Source organism: Misgurnus anguillicaudatus, chromosome 22 (assembly GCF_027580225.2).
Source record: "Misgurnus anguillicaudatus chromosome 22, ASM2758022v2, whole genome shotgun sequence".
NCBI lineage: Eukaryota > Metazoa > Chordata > Actinopteri > Cypriniformes > Cobitidae > Misgurnus > Misgurnus anguillicaudatus.
In genome coordinates, this window is record NC_073358.2 from 49,344,609 (window position 1) to 49,357,292 (window position 12,684).

A 12,684-nucleotide genomic window follows, 5' to 3' on the forward strand; every position below is an offset into this window, starting at 1 on the left:
TAAGACTCCAAAAGGTTTCTAAATCTAGCATCACAGTAAAAGTGTTTCACCTAAACCTCAAGCATACAAGAGGATAATGAAATAAAAACAAATGTAAATCAAAAAGGGTGTAAAGTGGGTTTTAGTTTTACTCCTTTTATGTGTCTTTGTTTTTAAGCAGTTTATTTTAATAGTGACACAACTTTACATTAATTGTGTTAATGACAACAAAATACTACTTAATGATACTAATGCTGCGTTCCAGGCAGGTTTTGAGCCCGCAAATCACGACTTCAAAACCACGACTCAGTCAAGACTCAAAACTTGGAGTAGGACTACGCGTTGCCTGGAACGCAGCATAATATTTATTATAGCGTATCTTCTTTCCCGATGACACGACGTAGCTTGCATTGCATCTTGGACACAGTAGTCAATAAACTTCTACAATGTTAGAGATGCTTTGTGAAAAGGACTACATTTCCCATAATGCCCCGCCCAACGCTCGCTGGAGAAACCGGAAGCGCGAATTTGAAACGCTGAACCAACGACGCGGGACCTTTTGTTTGTATTGTGAAGAGCTGTATAATAAAGCAAGGTAAGTTAAGATACTTTTCTTTTTAAATCTGAACGTATACAAATGATTTAAAGGATGTTTTAGGCTAGAAGTGCTAGTATTTATTTGCCATGATCTATAACGGTCGGTAAACGTGCGTGCTTGCATTGATCTAAGTTAACGTTACATGAGACAAAGAACTATTAAAAGAATGAGTAAAATGTTTGAATCTTTGAAAAATAAATTAAACCCACAAAGAAGCAAACTCAAGACAAGATGTTTTGGTTTTAAAACAACAAATCAGCATTTCTTAGAAATCATAACTGATAGCAAAGTGACTGTTTTTACTATTGTTTCTTAGTAAAACGCTTGAAACCCTGTTTTTTAATGTAAGTTACCAAAAAGACGCGTTCCAGATCAACTAATAAAATGTAAGATTGTTTACTATTCTATATAAAGATTTCTTCAGTGGACAGTGCTTGGTATTTTACAAGATTTTTAAAACCTATTTAATTCCTAGGAGTCATACAGTTTGTCTTTATTGTTTGCCCTTTATTTTACCTTTCTTAAAGTAAAAAAAACCCTCATGTTTTTGTTTTGTTTGCAGAAATCATGTACACATTATCAGCTTTAGAAGTGGATGTCATTCCTGCAGTCTTTGTGAAGAATGATGCGAGTTAAATTTATTTCATTTGAACAACCTAACAGGTTAAACTGTAAACAAATCTGTGTATTTGATATGACTTTGATAGATATTGTTACAACTTGGAAAACAACAGACCAAACCAGTCAGAGACAGCGATGTGAGGACATCAACAGAAAATAAAGTAAGATTATGAATATTATGTTTATTATTTATCTTTGTGCAATTTGATTTGGAGTATTGAATGCATCTAATTAGGGATGTCCCGATCAGGTTTTTTGCCCTCGAATCTGAGTCATTTGATTTTGAGTATCTGCCGGTACGGAGTCCCGATCCGATACTTCTATAATACATAAAAAGAGCAAAAAAAAAACAGATCCAGGATGTTCCTTATGTCATGCCGCACACGTTGCTGTTTCTATGTGGACTCAAAAGGGTCTAAGGGCACACTCACATTATCCAAACCAAACAATACCCCAGCGCGATTGTCACCCCTCCCAACTCCCCCAGATGCACGCACTCACACTGTACTTTTATCGATCCGAGTCTGGGCGCGCTTTCGTCATTAAGATGCGATTGTTTTGAAGTAAAGCGCTCTCTTAACACTGGAACCCACCGTAATGATAAGTATGTGTTTTTTATTCAGAGTCGTTTGGTGCGCGATTACAGACAGCCCTCTCACAGACAGCCCTCTCACTCGGACATTCACGTAACCCGGCTGCGCGCATCAAAAGGTTTTTACGGAAGCAGATGAAGGTGAGTGGTCGCGCAACTGACGTCTTCACCTTTTGAAACGCGCCCAAGTGAACTGCGCTCCAGCCCACCTCTGCAACCCAGCCGGGGCGCGGCACAGAGCGATCACACTAGTCAGACAAACCAGGCTTTGGGGGTTAAACGCGCCCGAGCGCAGTTTGGTTTGGATAGTGTGAGTACACCCTAACTCTGTGCCAGCGCATAACTATAGATGTGTTAAAAAGTAATGAGAATATAGTAGGGTTGTGCCGATAGACGATAGTATCGTGTATCGACGATCTTCAAACCTATCGCCAATGGCAGGCTTTCATGGTGATAGTCATGACGATAGTTGGCGAATGTATTATTATCATCATAGTTTTACATTAACATGCACATTGCATGCTTTCCCCGCATGAGGGTTTGTGGATGTGACGCAATGAATGTTGTTAGAGAGATTCCTTCTTGCACGCACATGGACTTAATGCGCACGTCTTGGACTCCTTCTAGCACCTGAAATAAATCCAGCGCGTCATAAGCAGCTGCGCTTCTCTCTGTCTCACATGCATGCGCTCTCGCATCTGTCCGAAGTCTAAACATAAACTAAAGTAGTAATCATTATGTATTTGTTCAGTTTCATGCGAGCTGAGGCAAACTATCCCTTTTGTTTAAAATAACCTGCTGCATATTGGCGCCTCTCTCACTCGTGGACATGCAGAGAGCTGCGTTCTGTCCGAAGTCAGGTCACTAGGTAGTAATCCTGCTTATAATGTGCATTTCAAGGAGTTGTAGCAATACATCCCTCATGTTTAAAATATGATCGCGTTCCGCTGGACCAATGTGTTTAAAAAGGCACCTCATGAGAGCACCACTGCTTGACACGTGTAGCCTTCTGCAACAGCACTAAACAAATGCATTAAATTGTTTGATTGCACGCGCGTGTGTGCCTAAGTGCATTTTTTTTACAGTCAGTAAGTAATCATGTTAAATAATCATGATTATGACTTTTCCCATAATTGAGCAGCCCTAGCAGGGCTAACATGTTCGAGGGGTAACATGTTTAATCCTGATTACAGCAAAGGCACTGGTGTGTTTCAATGACATTTTGGACCTCTGGTAGGATTTTATAAGTTTCAATTTTAAAGCTGTGCCACAGGTTGACCCAAACTTTAAAACCTGAACTTTAAATGATGCAAATCTATGGGTCTGACACCCTATATGCATTTGTTGCACATGTCATTATGCACAATTGATCAAACTTTGAAGGAAGTTATAAGAATCAACCTCCTTGACTAATTCTAAGCATAAGATAGGCTACCCAAAAACACTCAATTAACAAGAAAACAACATACTGATTCAGCAATATGTCTTATAAATTATCCATAGGGCCCGATTTCCGATCACGTGATCGAATCGGGACATCCCTACATCTGATGTGACTTAAAAGTGGCCGCATGTTTTTAAAATGATCTCTGAAATTTACAAACACATTTTCACATGTCTTGAACTGAATGTTAAAAGTCTCTGTTCTTGGACTTTTTTGTACTGTGCGCTATATGTCCTCTTTTTTGCATTTTCTCTTAATGCATTTTCTAACTGTATTTGTTTACTACTATTCTAGATGCTGTAAGAAGTCCTTTATGTGCACAGAGATGGAGGTTGAAAAGTTACTAAAACACGCTCATATTAGGCACGGTTCCTTGAATCGTGCCTGAGCTCGCTTTCATCATTAGGATGCGATTGTTTGCAGAACACAAGAAGTAAAGCACTGTCAATGTGAGTCAAACAACTGCTCGACTGAGGAGTTGAAGAGAGAAGGGCAGCTGCACATTTCTAAAATTGTGGTAAGCTTAATCAAACCACCCATGCTTTAATTTGACAGAATCCATTTTTTAATAAAGTATTTTTACTTGTATTTTGTAGAAAGCACTCTGTCGGCTACACAACTCGGAGGCAAATTGTAGGCACTATCACCAGGAGCAGAGGTATGGATGAAAGATAAAGCCTAAAATGCATTCTGTTGTTTCCGAAGCAAATAAACACATTTGTTTTAATTTAATACATTTTGCTTCTATAGATTAAGCTCACCACATAATGGGAAGGACACCTCATTTTTAGTGGGAGCACTGGCTACAAGCCTGGAGTTGCACAATGAAGGCCTTGATAAAAATTAATTTGGTAAGTAATTTTCATTTGTGGTTGTTGTTATTTCTATTTTTGTATAGTTTTGTGTGTATTTTGCTTTTAACAAACCTCACTCACTTGTTTCTAGTGGCCTGCAAGACATTACCAGAGCTAGCCAGTGTGGCCACATCACGGAGTGACCAGAGGAGGAAGAGGGTAAGATAGATTAGAATTAGTTTCTGTTCTAATTCTTTATTTCTGTTTCATTAGTATAAACTGTAATGATGTTCATTATTCTTGTTATATACAACAGTTGTGTTTCAGCTCTTGGAGTCTAACCCAGTGTACTAGCTGTGGACAAAGTGGGCTTCTGAAGGGGAATCACCACTGACATGATTTCAGATGAAGAATACAATGCTGTTGATGGAGTGTCGGGTGGATTGTGAGACCTTCATCGTTCTGCAGTCAGGCGCTCCGCAATCTGTGTGCTAAGCTGCAGCTGCAACTGTGTGTGTTCAAACTATGCAGCGTTGCATCACAGTCTGCAATCTGAATTGCTGTCTAACAGAATGCCACCGCTTACCTATGACCCCAAGGCAGCAAAATGAACACATTTGATGCCAAATGTGATCCCAACAACATAATCGTTGGCTTTTTTTGACTTTGTGTGTATTTATTTTTCCTATGCTTTATTAATAAAACTCTTAAATTTTATCAACATGTCTCTCCCAAATGTCTGTTTTCTTTCCCTAATATTTTTTTATTAATGCCCTTAGCCCATGGTATACGTTACATAGTCTTTATAATATTAGCCTTCATGACACATACATTTTTTGTTATATCTCATATAATATATCTAATATAAACCGTAATTTTATTAAATAATAAAAGGGAGGGGTTTATTCAAAATAGTATTATAATTGCCCAGACTGGCCAATCGCAACAAATATATCAGCCAATGACAGATGCTATTTCTGTTTTAAAAGTTGTTGCTACCGAAACTGCTCATTTTTAATACGTACATTTAAACTTGTGTGCAAATAGTATAAAATAGTGAGTTTATTCAATATAAAATACATTAGGTCCCCTGTTAGATGGTGAAGTGTGACATCTGTTTAATTGCAACTACATTTCTTTCCATGAGAAGATTTCAGGGGTTTAAACTTAAACTATTGTTTATTTAATGCATTGAAATGTTTTAGTTGGTTCAGTTATATTGTCTTTTACTAAATGACTTTATAACATTACATAACATTTTAGTGCAATAATCCTCGTACAACTTTTAGTTTTAAACGGCAAAATCTTTTATGAAGAACTTTTTTGATGGTAAGAACTGTTGTTTTAGTGTAATTGTAAATTTTGTCAGTACATTCAAAGTTATTCAGAATTTAAAATATTTCCTAAAAGTTAAAGCAGATAAACACATGTCACACTTCACCATCAAACTGGGGACCAAAGACATTTTGTGAAGTCACTAACATGATCATGCCTAAATTTGGTGCTTAAACTGCTCATTTCTAAGATACACATTTTAACTTCTGTCCAAATAGTATAAAATAGTGAGTTTCTTCAAGATAAAATACATTAGGTCCCCTGTTAAATAGTGAAGTGTGAAGTGTGTGTTTCCTAAAAGTTAAAGCAGATAAACACATGTCACACTTCACCATCAAACTGGGGACCAAAGACATTTTGTGAAGTCACTAACATGATCATGCCTAAATTTGGTGCTTAAACTGTTCATTTCTAAGATACACATTTTAATTTCTGTCCAAATAGTATAAAATAGTGAGTTTCTTCAAGATAAAATACATTAGGTCCCCATGTTAAATAGTGTAGTGTGACATCTGTTTAATTGCAATTACATTTCTTGCCATGAGAAAAGATTTCAGGGGTTTAAACTTAAACTATTATGTTTATTTAATGCCTTGAAATGTTTTAGTTGGTTCAGTTATATTGTCTTTTACTAAATTACTTTATAACATAACATTTTAGTGCAATAATCCTTGTACAACTTTTAGCTTTAAACTTCAAAATCTTTTATGAAGAACTTTTTTGATGGTAAGAACTGTTGTTTTAGTGTCATTGTAAATTTTGTCAATACATTCACAGTTATTCAGAATCTAAAATATTTCCTAAAATTCAAAGCAAATAAACACATGTCACACTTCACCATCAAACTGGGGACCAAAGACATTTTGTGAAGTCACTACCATGTAGTAAACAATTTTACAAACATTACATTTTAAGAGTTTTGACACTTTTGTATTAAAGATATTTAAGACACCTTTATGTACACTGTCAAAAATTCTGTGTTTTTTGTCAAATCAACATATATTTTTATGTTACTTTAAGTTGAATAATTGCAACCTGTTTTTGTAAGTTATGTCAAATTAAAAAAAATTTACCAGACTGTTTTTCACTTGATTTTAGCATGATTTAAAGCATGACCAACAGGGGACCTGGAAAATGTCCCCTCTTTGCTTTATGGTCCCCTGTTGGTGAGTGTGTAACGACACCAAAGTCCCCACTTAGATAGGTAGGCAAGTACACACACACACACACACACATATTTGACCAAACCATGGGTTAAAACAAATCAGCATTTCTTAAAGTGTACATAAACATAGTTTACATCGGACACATGAACATAAATAACATAACAGAATATAAATCATATCACACGTAACATAAGGTTACGGTTGCTTCAAATTGAATTAGAAAAGTGTGGATGGCTTTATAAGTCTCGTCCTGTGCACATCCACACTGTGTGTTCTTATAGGGTGCAACAGAACTGTTTTGAGCAGCAACTTTAGCTGTCATGATAATAATGTCTTTCAACACTTATACGCTGATCAAAGGCCAGACCCCCGCAACTCCAGACCCAGGGTTCACACCCGCAACCATAGGGGTTATCAGGTTCTGATAAACCAGGCATCACATGGCGTTGAGAGAGAGAGAGAGAGTGAGAGAGAGAGAGAGAGAGAGAGAGAGAGAGAGAGAGAGAGAGAGAGAGAGAGAGAGAGAGAGCGTGAGAAAGAGAGTCTGCTGGGTTGTGTTAGGAGCTGAATAAAAACGCAGGTGAGCAAAGGTCATGAAAAACTGTAATATCACCTCTGACCTCATCACACACAGACACATGGTTTGTTTATAATGTAAACACATTTTTATACCTTTGTTCTGCTACAAGCATTCATTTACATTTTATAAAACAATCGGAGTGCTGCTTGTGTAAAGGATGCTGACGGTCTTTTGTTGTTTTTGATATTGTGGATGGTTGTGATGTGGTTGCTATGGTGTTTTGGTTGGTTGTTGGGTGGTTGCTTTGGTGTTTTGAGTGGTTGTGTGTATGAGACAGAAAGAGAGAGAGAGAGAGCTGTGGTGTTTTGGATGGTTGCTAGGTAGTTACTATGTTGTTTTGCATGGTTGTTAGGCTGTTTCTATTGTGCTTTTGTGGTTGTAAGTTGGTTGCTATGGTGTTTTGCATGGTTGTTAGGTTGTAACTAAGGCGATCTGGGTGGTTGTTATGTGGTTGCTATGGTGTTTTGGATGGTTGTTAGGTTGTTACTATGGTGTTTTGTGTGGTTGTTAGGCTGTTTCTATGGTGCTTTTGTGGTTGTTAGTTGGTTGCTATGGTGTTTTGCATGGTTGTTAGGTTGTTACTAAGGTGATTTGGGTGGTTGTTAAGTGGTTGTTATAGTGTTTTGGGTTGTTGTTAGGTTGTTACTAGGGTGATTTGGGTGGTTGTTATGTGGTTGTTAGGTGTATTGGATGGGTGTTAGGTTGTTACTATGGTGTTTTGTGTGGTTGTTAGGCTGTTTCTAAATGCTTTGGGTGGTTGTTAGGTTGTCACTATTGTGTTTTGCGTGGTTGTTAGGCTGTTTCTAAGGTGTGATCTGGGTGGTTGTTAGGTTGTTACCAGGGTGTTTTGGGTAGTTGTTAGGTGGTACTTGCTTTGGTGTATTAATTGGTTGTTAGGTTGTTACTATGATGTTTTGGATGGTTGTTAGATGGTTGCTATGGTCTTTTGGTAGGTTGTTAAGAGAGTCTGCTGGGTTGTGTTAAGAGCTGAATAAAAACGCAGGTGAGCAAAGGTCATGAAAAACTGTAATATCACCTCTGACCTCATCACACACAGACACATGGTTTGTTTATAATGTAAACACATTTTTATACCTTTGTTCTGCTACAAGCATTCATTTACATTTTATAAAACAATCGGAGTGCTGCTTGTGTAAAGGATGCTGACGGTCTTTTGTTGTTTTTGATATTGTGGATGGTTGTGATGTGGTTGCTATGGTGTTTTGGTTGGTTGTTGGGTGGTTGCTTTGGTGTTTTGAGTGGTTGTGTGTATGAGACAGAAAGAGAGAGAGAGAGAGCTGTGGTGTTTTGGATGGTTGCTAGGTAGTTACTATGTTGTTTTGCATGGTTGTTAGGCTGTTTCTATTGTGCTTTTGTGGTTGTAAGTTGGTTGCTATGGTGTTTTGCATGGTTGTTAGGTTGTAACTAAGGCGATCTGGGTGGTTGTTATGTGGTTGCTATGGTGTTTTGGATGGTTGTTAGGTTGTTACTATGGTGTTTTGTGTGGTTGTTAGGCTGTTTCTATGGTGCTTTTGTGGTTGTTAGTTGGTTGCTATGGTGTTTTGCATGGTTGTTAGGTTGTTACTAAGGTGATTTGGGTGGTTGTTAAGTGGTTGTTATAGTGTTTTGGGTTGTTGTTAGGTTGTTACTAGGGTGATTTGGGTGGTTGTTATGTGGTTGTTAGGTGTATTGGATGGGTGTTAGGTTGTTACTATGGTGTTTTGTGTGGTTGTTAGGCTGTTTCTAAATGCTTTGGGTGGTTGTTAGGTTGTCACTATTGTGTTTTGCGTGGTTGTTAGGCTGTTTCTAAGGTGTGATCTGGGTGGTTGTTAGGTTGTTACCAGGGTGTTTTGGGTAGTTGTTAGGTGGTACTTGCTTTGGTGTATTAATTGGTTGTTAGGTTGTTACTATGATGTTTTGGATGGTTGTTAGATGGTTGCTATGGTCTTTTGGTAGGTTGTTAAGAGAGTCTGCTGGGTTGTGTTAAGAGCTGAATAAAAACGCAGGTGAGCAAAGGTCATGAAAAACTGTAATATCACCTCTGACCTCATCACACACAGACACATGGTTTGTTTATAATGTAAACACATTTTTATACCTTTGTTCTGCTACAAGCATTCATTTACATTTTATAAAACAATCGGAGTGCTGCTTGTGTAAAGGATGCTGACGGTCTTTTGTTGTTTTTGATATTGTGGATGGTTGTGATGTGGTTGCTATGGTGTTTTGGTTGGTTGTTGGGTGGTTGCTTTGGTGTTTTGAGTGGTTGTGTGTATGAGACAGAAAGAGAGAGAGAGAGAGCTGTGGTGTTTTGGATGGTTGCTAGGTAGTTACTATGTTGTTTTGCATGGTTGTTAGGCTGTTTCTATTGTGCTTTTGTGGTTGTAAGTTGGTTGCTATGGTGTTTTGCATGGTTGTTAGGTTGTAACTAAGGCGATCTGGGTGGTTGTTATGTGGTTGCTATGGTGTTTTGGGTGGTAGTTAGGTTGTTACTAAGGCAATTTGGGTGGCTGTTATGTGGTTGCTATGGTGTTTTGGGTGGTAGTTAGGTTGTTACTAAGGCAGTTTGGGTGGCTGTTATGTGGTTGCTTTGGTGTATTGGACTGTTAGGTTGTTACTAGGGTTGCCGCGGTGACAGAATTTTCCCACCGGTTAATCGGCGCGTCACAAACCCGGTAATCCCGGTTTCACCGTGTGGGAGGGGCTTATAAATGCGCATGCAGACGTGCACATTTTACTTTCACTTTTGAATTACGCAACTGTTTAAATGCAGTGCTTGCGTATGCTGCGTTAAATCGCATATGAATTGCGTGCAATGCGAGTGAAACAGCTGGTTTACTTAAGTGCTTGAGTCAATGTGTGCAGGTAATTCTCACAGAACCCGCCAGTCCCAAGCAGAGCAACCGGCTACTTCGCCATATAGCGCTGCTTGAATGATGGGTTTATTATTTTTCTTGATGAAAAACACAAGAACAAAACGATCTCGGTTATATTAAACATCATATATGTATATTATAACAACAACGAGTAAGCACGCGGCTTCTGTCATCATCTAGTCAGTCAGCTTGCCTCGCACACTCTGACAGGAATAAATGAAATCTGACACCTGCTGCTCTGTGACGTGACGCGCGTTCAGCTCCGCTGTCAGCATACACACTCAGTTGTAAGCGTTTGCTCTCTCTAACGAAACTAAATGATTTAATTACACGAAAATATCAAAACGACGGTGAAAGACGGTGTCGCGGTGGGCAAGTGATCTAACCGGTGAGAGGCTGAAGCACCGGTTATCACCGTTTCACCGACCATCGCGGCAAGCCTAGTTGTTACTATGGTGTTTTGTGTGGTTGTTAGGCTGTTTCTAAGGTGCTTTGGGTGGTTGTTAGGTTGTTACTATGGTGTTTTGGGTGGTTGTTAGGTGGTTGCTATGGTCTTTTGGTTGGTTCTTAGGAGGTTGCTTTGGTGTTTTGAATGGTTGTTAGGTGGCTGCTATTGTGTTTTGAGTGATTGTGTGTGCCTGTGTGTGTGACAGAGAAAGCTTTGGTGTGTTTGGTGGTTGTTAGGTGGTTACTATGGTGTTTTGCATGGTTGTTAGGTTGTTACTAAAGCAATCTGGGTGGTTGTTATGTGGTTGTTATGATGTTTTGGGTGGTTGTTAGGTTGTTACTAGGGTGATTTGGGTGATTGTTATGTGGTTGCTTTGGTGTATTGGATGGTTGTTAGGTTGTTACTATGGTGTTTTGTTTGGTTGTTAGGCTGTTTCTAAGGTGCTTTGGGTGGTTGTTAGGTTGTTACTATGGTGTTTTGGGTGGTTGTTAGGTGGTTGCTTTGGTGTATTGGATGGTTGTTAGGTTGTTACTATGGTGTTTTGTGTGGTTGTTAGGCTGTTTCTATGGTGCTTTTGTGGTTGTTAGTTGGTTGCTATGGTGTTTTGCATGGTTGTTAGGTTGTTACTAAGGTGATTTGGGTGGTTGTTAAGTGGTTGTTATAGTGTTTTGGGTTGTTGTTAGGTTGTTACTAGGGTGATTTGGGTGGTTGTTATGTGGTTGTTAGGTGTATTGGATGGGTGTTAGGTTGTTACTATGGTGTTTTGTGTGGTTGTTAGGCTGTTTCTAAATGCTTTGGGTGGTTGTTAGGTTGTCACTATTGTGTTTTGCGTGGTTGTTAGGCTGTTTCTAAGGTGCGATCTGGGTGGTTGTTAGGTTGTTACCAGGGTGTTTTGGGTAGTTGTTAGGTGGTACTTGCTTTGGTGTATTAATGGGTTGTTAGGTTGTTACTATGATGTTTTGGATGGTTGTTAGATGGTTGCTATGGTCTTTTGGTAGGTTGTTAAGAGAGTCTGCTGGGTTGTGTTAAGAGCTGAATAAAAACGCAGGTGAGCAAAGGTCATGAAAAACTGTAATATCACCTCTGACCTCATCACACACAGACACATGGTTTGTTTATAATGTAAACACATTTTTATACCTTTGTTCTGCTACAAGCATTCATTTACATTTTATAAAACAATCGGAGTGCTGCTTGTGTAAAGGATGCTGACGGTCTTTTGTTGTTTTTGATATTGTGGATGGTTGTGATGTGGTTGCTATGGTGTTTTGGTTGGTTGTTGGGTGGTTGCTTTGGTGTTTTGAGTGGTTGTGTGTATGAGACAGAAAGAGAGAGAGAGAGAGAGCTGTGGTGTTTTGGATGGTTGCTAGGTAGTTACTATGTTGTTTTGCATGGTTGTTAGGCTGTTTCTATTGTGCTTTTGTGGTTGTAAGTTGGTTGCTATGGTGTTTTGCATGGTTGTTAGGTTGTAACTAAGGCGATCTGGGTGGTTGTTATGTGGTTGCTATGGTGTTTTGGGTGGTAGTTAGGTTGTTACTAAGGCAATTTGGGTGGCTGTTATGTGGTTGCTATGGTGTTTTGGGTGGTAGTTAGGTTGTTACTAAGGCAGTTTGGGTGGCTGTTATGTGGTTGCTTTGGTGTATTGGACTGTTAGGTTGTTACTATGGTGTTTTGTGTGGTTGTTAGGCTGTTTCTAAGGTGCTTTGGGTGGTTGTTAGGTTGTTACTATGGTGTTTTGGGTGGTTGTTAGGTGGTTGCTATGGTCTTTTGGTTGGTTCTTAGGAGGTTGCTTTGGTGTTTTGAATGGTTGTTAGGTGGCTGCTATTGTGTTTTGAGTGATTGTGTGTGCCTGTGTGTGTGACAGAGAAAGCTTTGGTGTGTTTGGTGGTTGTTAGGTGGTTACTAAGGCGATCTGGGGGGTTGTTATGTGGTTGTTAGGTTGTTACTAAGGTGATTTGGGTGGTTGTTAAGTGGTTGTTATAGTGTTTTGGGTTGTTGTTAGGTTGTTACTAGGGTGATTTGGGTGGTTGTTATGTGGTTGTTAGGTGTATTGGATGGGTGTTAGGTTGTTACTATGGTGTTTTGTGTGGTTGTTAGGCTGTTTCTAAATGCTTTGGGTGGTTGTTAGGTTGTCACTATTGTGTTTTGCGTGGTTGTTAGGCTGTTTCTAAGGTGCGATCTGGGTGGTTGTTAGGTTGTTACCAGGGTGTTTTGGGTAGTTGTTAGGTGGTACTTGCTTTGGTGTATTAAT

General features: G+C 39.0%; 1 protein-coding gene and 1 long non-coding RNA gene across 5 annotated transcripts in view; both read left to right on the forward strand.

The window, feature by feature from the left end:
* The window catches only part of fgf10b (fibroblast growth factor 10b), a 38,440-nt gene that overhangs the window by 23,872 nt on the left and 1,884 nt on the right, over window positions 1–12,684 (forward strand). The gene's annotated exons all lie outside the window — the stretch shown is intronic.
* Window positions 419–4,745, forward strand: LOC141358745 (uncharacterized). Of its 4 annotated transcripts, none has more exons than XR_012365152.1 (8): window positions 419–574; window positions 1,140–1,359; window positions 1,822–1,931; window positions 3,529–3,751; window positions 3,831–3,892; window positions 3,985–4,085; window positions 4,180–4,247; window positions 4,345–4,745. It is a non-coding gene; the product is annotated as an uncharacterized lncRNA (long non-coding RNA). The 4 variants fall into 4 exon arrangements; XR_012365153.1 differs by having other exon boundaries at window positions 467–574; window positions 1,285–1,359; XR_012365150.1 differs by lacking the exon at window positions 1,822–1,931.